At 32.7% G+C, this 10712-nt stretch overlaps 1 pseudogene; it reads left to right on the forward strand.

Annotated features, from left to right (window-relative positions):
- Window positions 1–1103: 1103 nt before the first annotated feature.
- Window positions 1104–1189, forward strand: LOC125090165 (uncharacterized; annotated as a pseudogene).
- Window positions 1190–10712: the final 9523 nt, after the last annotated feature.

The raw sequence follows: 10712 nt of genomic DNA on the forward strand, positions 1-10712 counted from the left end.
TTTTATTATTGTGAAATTGACTTCAAGAAGATTAATGTTTTTAGATATTATTTTAAGTTGTGTCAATTATATTTGTGATTATGATTCTATGCTAATATATCTATTTTATTGTTTTTATTTGAGTTCACTAGTCAGGATACCTCGCTTAATTTTAAATAATAATTATTGAGGTGTTTAGGGAATAAAAATTTTCAGCTAAATCTAATTTTCTTATCTGAAGACAAAGATAACAACTAATTTCACTGCATTCTTTCTATATGTCACTTAAACCGGTGAATACTCTATGCCATCTCTTCGAATATCACAACAACCTTATGAGGTAGGAAATGTCATTATTCTTATCTTATAGGTAGTAAAACATTGCTCAGAGAGATTAGTGACCTTTCTCAAAACTACATCAGGAGCATGTGGCAGAACCAGGTCTCAAACAGATCTACCCAAAAAAACGAAACAACAAAAAACCTGTGCTATTGAAAGTTACCTTTATGCTACCTCCTCATTTACTGATGATAACATTTTGTAAAATAAGATCACAGTTTTTATTGTGCTTGTTATTTAGTATATGCTTATGTATTATTTTATTTTTAATGAAGTATCAAAATCAATACAGTACATAAGCCTAGTGCTTAGCTTAATACGTTTAACAAATATATTTACTTATGTTAATATAACTACCATCCAGATGAAGATCTAGATTGTTACCATCACCCAATAAGGTCCATCATGTACAATTTCAATCAATACCATGTTTTGACTTGTTTTCACATATATCACACATATCAACCTCAAAATATCTTATTTTCTACAGAGCATCAATTTATAACCTATTGGCTCAATATATTCAAAGAAGAAGCATTATCCATGCCAAGAATTAGTAGGGAAATTTGTAGTTTGATTTAAATGAGAATGAGTAGTTTACTATAATGACAACTAACAAAATATTAGAATAGTAGATTAATAATATAAGTGGGAGAAATTCTATTTCCAGGACATGATCAGGAAATATTGGGGTCATCATGATTTCCTATGATGACATCATATATTAATGTCTGAATTTGCTTCTTAACTCATTTGAAAAGATTTGTTGACTAAGAATAAACACAAGTAATTACATACAAAAGATATGGTTCAATTGCAACCCAGAACTCATGGCTCAGTATGAGTTTTGATACAATTAAGAAGGAACAAGATCCGGGGCGCCTGGGTGGCTCAGTGGGTTAAAGCCTCTGCCTTCGGCTCAGGTCATGATCTCAGGGTTCTGGGATCGGGCCCCGCATCGGGCTCTCTTTATCAGGGAGCCTGCTTTCCCCTCCCTCTCTGCCTCCTTGTGATCTGTCAAATAAATAAAATAAAAAATCTTCAAAAGATATGGTTCAATTATGTGAAACACATAGTCCCTGGGATTTAATGACATACTGTTTAATAAATAAGGTAAGTTCAATGGATGTACAACTTTTAAAAAAAATGTCCTCTGAATCAGGTGGCAGCAGTAATATCATTGGGAATTCAGAGAAGAAAAAGTAAATGTGTGTGTACATGTATGGTGGATAAAAGTATGTACAGATTTTAAATTCTATGCTGGTTTCCCTGTTTTATAAATTTTTAGTATCTTTTAAGATTTATATATGAATTGAACTACAAGACTGTAATTTTATAGAAAATTAGGAAACTTTAATAGAAATTTACTAATAAAGTATTTCCATTAACAATATTTAGATAAAATCCTATCCAGAAAGTACCACACAGTGAGGTTTAAAAAAAGATAGGTTTCTAACAGGCAAATAAAAAGATGCTTAACATCACTAATTACCAGGGAGATGCAAATCAAAACCACAATATATCACCTCACACCTGTCAGAATGGCTAAAATCAAAAACGCAAAAACCAAAAAGTGTTAGTGAGGATGAAAAAGGAATCCTTATGCACTGTTTGTGGGAATGCAAACTGGATTTCATAATGTAGGGTTAGATGTACCATGAGAGACTGGGGACTCTGAGAAACAAACTGTGAGTTTTAAAGGGGAGGCAGTGGGAAGATGGGTGAGCCTGGTGGTCTGTATTAAGGAGGGCATGTATTGCATGAAGCACTGGGTGTGGTACATAAACAATGAATCTTGGAACACTGAAAAAAAATAAATAAAGAGTGATAAATTAGGACTATATACTTGGCAAAATGTATGAACAATAAAATATGTCACCATAAATAAATAAACAAATAAACAAAATATAGTGATTATGCTTAGTAATTTAGTAACAATACTTTGAGAAACATCCAGAGGGTGCAGCCCATCTGGAGGTTACTCAAAAAATTAAAAACAGAATTACCATATGACCCAGTAATTGCACTACTGGGTATTTACCCAAAGAACACAAAAACACTAATTCAAAAGGGTACGTGCATACCTATATTAATTGCAGCATTAGTTATAATAGCCAAGATATGGAAACAGTCCTAGTGTCCATGGGTAGATACATGGATAAAGATGTGTACATACATATACATATGCACACACACACACACACACACACACACACACACACAAATGGAATATTACTCAGCCATAAAAAGAATGAAATTTTGTCAATTGTAACCACATGGATAGACCTACAGAGTGCTAAGCAAAGGAGGTCAGTCAGAGAAAGACAAATACCATATGATTTCACTCATATGTGGAATTTAAGTAACTAAATGTTGAATAAAAGAGAGACACAACAAAAACCAAAACAAAACGGACTCTTAACCATAGAGAACAAACTGATGGTTACCAGAAGGGAGGTGGGAGGAGAGGTGGGTGAAAGAGGTGATGTGGATTAATATTATAGTTATCATGATGAGCACCAAGTTATGTATAAAACTGCTGAATACTGTATATGTGAAACTAATATAAAATTTTATGTTAACTATACTGGGATTAAAATTTTAAAAACACTGGAAAATGTGAATAAGAAAAAAATACAGGCTTCATATATGAAAGGAAACTGAGGTAAAATTTTACTAGCATTACTTTTATTATAAAAAAAAACTTCTAAAATAAATATATTGAGCAGAGCATTTTGTTTTAGTACTAAAAACAAAGCACAACAAAACAAAAGTGATAGTCTTTCGTCCATTCTTATTGAGTATAAGTGACAAAATGTTTACAAAAATATTTTGTTCAAGTATTTAAGAACATGATATAGCTTTTTATTAGTAAGACAAGCATTTATTTATTCATTTATGTCCTGTTTTGTTTGGTTTTGTTCTCAGCCTTGGCTGTGGACATGGTAACCTAAAAAGAAGAACAAATACTTTCTTGTTACTTAACTTTAACTTTATAACTTTATATTAGTGTACCATAATAGAAATAAAATGAGATAAAGAATATTCCCTTGGAAAAAAATTAGAAAATCCAGACTTGAGAAGCAAGTTTATTTCAGCATTCATTCTAATAAGGAGAATGTTACATTTGGATAGGGTGGTGTTACTGCTGAGCAAAAATAATGAAAAGGGGGCATGAAAAGAGTATATGGAACATTGCTAGAAACATTTGCATATACTTTGCTATGCCATCATTTATTCATATTTTCTCACCAATACCACAGCTCTGTTGAAATCCAAATTTCTATTACCTAGGGTCAGTAGTCTCACTTTAAATCCATGATCAAGTAATTCATATGGGCACTTGATCTTTACACTTTCTTAATTTTCTCACCAAGGTCATTGGCTTTAACTTCCACATACAATGACTTTGTAAATTACTTTTTTCCAAACCTTTCTAAACTTCAAACTTATATATCTAAGTGATTACTGGGCCTCTCCACTTAAATATCTCTGATTTGGCATCTTTAAAGTTGAAGTGTGTGTGTGTGTGTGTGTGTGTGTGTGTGTGTGTGTTCCCTGGAAGGGGGTGGGAATCAATCCAGAACTTCCTAATGGTTAATTTCTTTACTTCATATAATTCTATGCCCAAATGTCCTCTCCACAAGAAGTCTCATCCTGACAGTCCTCCTTCATTCTGTAGACTGTCCATTCCCCTTCCCTACTGGCCATCACCATTCCCTTACTGGATTTTACTTTTCCACTTACCCCCAGGCATTTCTCACTTTCCTACTTACTGTGACAATTCCTTAGTAAACATGTTGCTTTGCTTCTGTGTTTGCTTATTCTCCCTCTCTTCATACTAGAATAAAAGAGATCCTTGTATATTTTATTACTGATGTAGAAAAGTGACCAACATTTGGTGGATGATCAATAAACATTTGTAGAGTGACTGAACAAATACATTAAGTGTTCTATTAAAAAGCAGCATGACTGATGAATATAGAGATTTCTTAACACAACATCAGGGATACTCTGCCTTTCATATATTGGAGCTCCTAAATTTATCTCCAATCTGTCTATTTGTTTTCATCTCTGTTAATTCCATCTTTGTCCAAGGTACCATCATTTTTCATCCGGACTACTTGCAGTAGTCTTCTATTGGTCCCCATTCTTCCATTTTTACATCTAACATAAACATACTTCAAATTATGGCACTTCCTTGGCTGAAAGTCTTTTAATAACATCCCCATTCCAAATTGAAAAGTATTCAAACTCCTAAATATCATGGCCAACACAATTTGGCCCCTGCCTACTTCATCCATCTCCTCTCAAAAACACTCTTCCCCATTCCAAAGTGGAATCCTTATGATTCAAGAGCACCACCATCCGTGCAGTTTTATACACCAGATATTCTTCCCTTGTAAGCCCACTATACTTTCTGTTCTTGCTTTGCATAGTCCTCTCTTCCAAAATTTCCCTCTGAACGGCTTTATATTTCTCATTTCTGAATTTATACTATTGGCTCCATCTCTGGTAAACTTGGAAGCACTGATCCAGTATCTCAACCAATATGGCAATATTTAAATTAGTAACAGAATTGTGACATGGATGGGCCTCCTAACAATTTTAATGTCATGAACCCCATCCTCTGTCTCTCCTCCTCTCATAATTATGGTGTTCTTAAGAAAAATTTCATTCACTCTAGATCTGTTATTCCAGGTATGTTGATTAAATAATTTATGACTTTTACTTAAAATCATGCCCAACGTGAGCTTTTTTACTTTCTAAGTATAAATATTCATATCCTGATGACTTTTTTTCAAATACTTTGACATGATTTTATAAAGATGCTTATAAGGATCATATAAGGATTCAGTGCTCTACTTAATTTTTAGCATCAGATTTCCAAAGAGGTATTTTTTGAGAAGTTTCTGCATTGTCCATTAGAAAACTACTTATAAAATAAATCTGTTTCTATATTTAAAATATACTTTATAAATACACTAATATTTTCTCACATATCTTGAGTTTTTACTTTATCTTTCTAAACTGTTTGATTTTTTTTAGGATCTTATTTATTTATTTTGACAGAGAGAGAAATCACAAGTAGGCAGAGAGGCAGACAGAGGTGGGGGGAGGCAGGTTCCCTGCTGAGCAGAGAGCCCAATGGAGGGCTCGATCCCAGGATCCTGAGATCATGACCTGGACTGAAGGCAGAGGCTTAACCCATTGAGCCACCCAGACACTACTGTCTGATTTTTAAATAAGAAAATAAAATATTATAGAAAAGCACCAAAAATAATGAGACATCTATGTAGTTACTAGTTCATGTTTTGTCATGTGTTCATTTGCTCAACTGCTTTTTTTTTGTTTTGTTTGAAACAAAACAACTTTTACAGCTAAAGCCCCAAACAACATTTCTTTTAAATCCCACATCCTATAGGAGTAACTTGCAAATTTGTGTCTCTTTTCCATGAACATTTTACCCTTTTGTTAATTATGTATGTATTAATAAAATTTTTGTAGTACTGCATATTTTTGAATTCTATTCTTTTCCTTTCAAAATGGAAAAAAGTGAAGAAAATTATATGAAGAGACTAAATTAGATCATGTTTTTACTTTTATCCAACCTCTGTTTGCTTTGTATTGCATTTCCAAGATAAATGTGTACATTTTTACTCTTTTCATGCAACTTATTTTGAAAACTCTTTTTCCATTAGGTAAAAAGGTCAATATTGGAAAAAAAAGTTAGACTTTAAAATAAAAAACATGTATTGAGTATGCATGAATTCAGCCAACAAATATTGAGTAAGCACCAAAGAATGCTAGGAATATGATTAAGAGTTCATTGGCATATACTGAAATGTGTGTGTATATATTTATTTTTTACCATACTTTTGTAAATATAGTTTTTATCACTGAAATATATTAATTGCTACATTTTACAATCTCATGAACAAAATATGATTATGCAGTAATATTGAATTTTTATATTTAGCTCCATTGGCAAAAATACTCTTTGTTGACAGTTAAACAATATTGTGACATGTTTATGGCTCAACAATGAGAACCAATTTGAGGCTGATAGAAATGCAAACTAGTCTGCAAGGACGCATCATTCATATTGCATGTTGATATTTTCAGACTGAGTGTAGTTTATTTTACATCCCAGGAAAACCAAGAGTTCATCTATCACCTGCTTAATTGTCTGTGGCAGACATTCAGGCCTAAGGAGTGTTGAAAGCACACCATCAGTGTAGGAAGAGCAAACAGGCTGTTTCATGCAATGTCTCCTCTTCATAAACATAAAGATGAAACAGAATTGAAAAAGAAAAGGAATAAAAACAAGAAATGCAGTAGGTAATGATGAAGAAGATGATAAGGATGAAGATAACCCATAAACATTGTAGATAGGTACTCAGGCTCTTGCTTTTTGATAGATGAATTAAAATCTCATCCTTGTCACTTAGAAATTATATGTCTTTGGACAGGCAATTAAACTTTTTTGTGCCTCAACTTACATGTCATAGAATACAGATATTAATCAGTTCAACCTGGGCTTTCTTAAAGAGAGTTAAGACATATAATGCATTTAGTCCGCTTTCTGGATTCACTTTTCTTGTTACTCTGTCAAAATGTGATTCTTCCTTCTAAAAAGTCAAAGAAGAATAATGAGTCTGCTTATGAATATCAGACACGTGAAATTTTCTGCTTTTGAAAAATAAGAGCCTAAGGGGCTGAATTTCTTGATAGAACTCTCCTTTAGGGGCACACATATGGCTGTACCTATATCTTCTATGTTTGTTTCTATTCTCTGCATGTTAAATTGAGGGAGTTTCTGTTCCATCCAAACATATAGTTGCTATTCTAGATTTTTCCCTCTCTTCAAGGTAAACTAGGTTGATTTAGCATCCGAAAGGAAAAAAAAAATCAAATTCTGTTTTCCTACCCTGGATTTTAATATTTTAAGTGTTGAGACCATAACTGTTCACTCCATATTGTAGTCTTGATTTTTTTTTTTTTTCCAGCAGGAGCTGAAAAACTGCAGATAGTAACAGAACTCTCTCTTTCTCAAGAACATATATTGTCTCTCACCCTCAGCTCACAGATTGGGAAGATTTCAAATTTAATTTTGGAGAATCATAGGAATAAAAAATTAATTGCAGTACTTTATTTTTCAGCCCCATCCAAGGATGTCTGAATTCCCTTTGTTTCTAGTGGGGAAGGTTTACTTCATTTAGAAGTCATTTGCTTCCCTAAGCTCTCATGTCACCATGAAAATTTGGAAGCACTAATGGGATCCACTTGGATTTCCATCATAAATTTCAACAAAAAAACTGCACCGCTCCCCCTTGACAGGAACTATTCAGATACTTTGTGATGTCTCCAGCAACGCAGACCATGGTATTTAACAATGATATGATGAATGCCTTTGAAGGCTCTATACACCTTATTTGCTTCTCAGATCCCTTAAGTTCTCCAGATTACTGTTTTTCTGATATACACATCTGCTATCTAACTTCTGAGATAGCCTGAAACTAATGCCTAATTTTCCAAAATCTATATATAGCCTTGCTTTCTTTTTCTTTTTCCCTTTTATTTAAGAATTAGAAAACTTTTCTTTTATATATAGAAGCCTATTATTGAACCAGAATGATATTGAACCATCAGAACCAGAATATTCAATTCTGAGGCAACTTTTACAATATAGAAGAATTAAAAGACTCTTGCCTGGTGTAAAGTTTATAGGCAAAAATTATAATCTTAATTCTAATCTTTATCTAACTTTGTAACATCCATTAAAGAATACAGAGAGGAGGGACACCTGGGTGGCTCAGTTGGTTAAGTGGCTGCCTTCAGGTCATGATCCCAGAGTCCTGGGATCGAGTCCCACATCGGGCTCCTTGCTCAGCAGGGAGTCTGCTTCTCCCTCTGCCTCTGCCTGCCACTCTATCTGCCTGTGCTCACTCTCGATCTCTCTCTCTCTCTGACAAATAAGTAAATAAAATCTTTAAAAAAAAAAAAAGAATACAGAGAGGAATTACCTAATAATATCTTTCCCAATTGCTTCTACAAATTTTTACACCAAATGTATTGTTCATTATGTGTACAGTTTACAAAATAAAAGCAAAAACAAATGTGTTAAAATTTCCCAGTCACCATCTCCATACCAACAGGGGAGAAAAGGCAAGTTTAGATGATACAGAATGTTGAAGTTATTGGTTTTGATGTGGCTTTTTATAAAACATGAATATTAAAGCATTGGATCTGCCAAGATGATAAAAGTAGTTAGTGACTATCCTAGCCATCTTCCCATGGATATATACAGCAAAAAGATAGATATATAATATAATCATAATAGTGTTATCTTATATATACTAATTGAATATGCAGTATTAGCGTTATTTCACTTTAAATAAGTGGAAGTGACATTGAAGAATTTGAAGAAAGTATTAGAAACTTACTCTACTGTAATATATTTACCATACAGATCTTCCTTAATTTATGATAGGGCTACATCCCAATAGGTTCAATGTAAGTTTAAAATATTCCAGATTGGGGCGCCTGGGTGGCTCAGTGGGTTAAGCCGCTGCCTTCGGCTCGGGTCATGATCTCAGGGTCCTGGGATCGAGGCCCACATCGGGCTCTCTGCTCAGCAGGGAGCCTGCTTCCCTCTCTCTCTCTCTGCCTGCCTCTCCATCTACTTGTGATCTCTCTCTGTCAAATAAATAAATAAAATATTTTAAAATAAAATAAAATAAAATAAAATAAAATAAAATATTCCAGATTGGAAATTCACTTAATACATGTAAGTTGCCAGTGGATATTTGGCATCCATCATATCATTGCTAAATACCATGGTCTGAGTTGCTGGAAACATCACAAACTATCTCAGTAATTCCAACATCATAGCTTAGCCGAGCCTAAATTAAGTGTGCTCAGAACACTTACATTAGCCTACAGTTGGGCAAAATCATCCAACACAAAGGCTATTTTATAATAAAGTGTTATAATCACTTTCATATGTTCATTAGATTGCCAATATGTAAGATAAATACTATAAAATATTCAATTACATGGCTGAGGGAATCACTTTAAAACCTTGTCTTTCATGTATGTTTTATTAAAATTCACATTAAAATGGTATGTCAGAATTATATATGTTAATGCAACATTTATATTATTTTGCTTTTTAAATACTAGTGTTCATATGTCATGTTGGACGGTTTCTGATAATATCTTTTCCAAGAAAAGAGATGCGTCAGAAAAGGCCAGCATCTTTATTAAGTTCCCAATTGCCTGATTCATTAATCATATCAGATCTATTTCCATTGTGCTTTTGCAGGACAGTGAAATTGAGGAACTTGCATAATTTTCTTTTTTCATTTTTCATAGGTACCCAAAGGATTATAAATTACTTTAAAATAACATTTATGAATCATGTTATTGGAGAAAACATTTTTATAAAGGTAATAATTGCTATAGTTTTGTCCTTCCTAATGTATTTAAGTAATAAAACTGATATGTGTAAATATTTTTAGAGTAAAATATCAAACCAAGCCCCTCAAAATAATATCACAACACGTATTTCTATACACATTATATTGTAGCAAGATGACTCATTCAATGGAATGTATCTAAGTACAATTATGAAACATGCAAGGGGTTCATTCTCTAATTCCAATAACTTTTCCTGAAAAAAATTATCAGAAAGACCCATGAACAGAGTAAGGTTGACACCAGCATTCTAAAATACAGTCATTAATGATACATGTAAAATTATTTAGTTATTCATAATATTTCAATATTAAATTGGGTACAAATATAAGTGATGGATAATATATTATACTTATTCCTATCATCTTACCATTTGTTTCCAGGAATGGAAGAGAAAAAATAAAATAAAATAGATGTTTTTAACTTACACAAGAAAATATATTAAATATTTAATTTTATTTTTATCCACTTACATGCAATAAACCAAGATGCAAATATTACTGTTTCATATCCGTATTTTAGTATACAATGAAGTGAAATAAGTGTGATACAGAGAGATAATTTACTTGTGATCTATATTGCTATTAACTTAAATACAGTATACAGATAATATGCCAAACTAGTAAAATGATGAATGCCCATACACCAAGCTCCATCTTAAATTTGGAAGGTGTATCATAAAGGCAACTTGTAGATTATTGATAGAAACTAAGTTCCTCAGAATATGGACATTTTGCTCTAATGAATTTCCTTGAGGTAAGATACAATTCATATATTTTTAAGGATCAACATGAGAGAAAATTATTCTGCAGCATATAAAGAATTTGCTGCATAAACATTTTTGTCAAAAATATTTTTCTTTGGGTTTTTCATAGATGGCTTTGATAATATTGAGGTATGTGCCGTCTATCCCT

This window comes from Lutra lutra, chromosome 1 (genome assembly GCF_902655055.1).
Source record: "Lutra lutra chromosome 1, mLutLut1.2, whole genome shotgun sequence".
Lineage (NCBI taxonomy): Eukaryota > Metazoa > Chordata > Mammalia > Carnivora > Mustelidae > Lutra > Lutra lutra.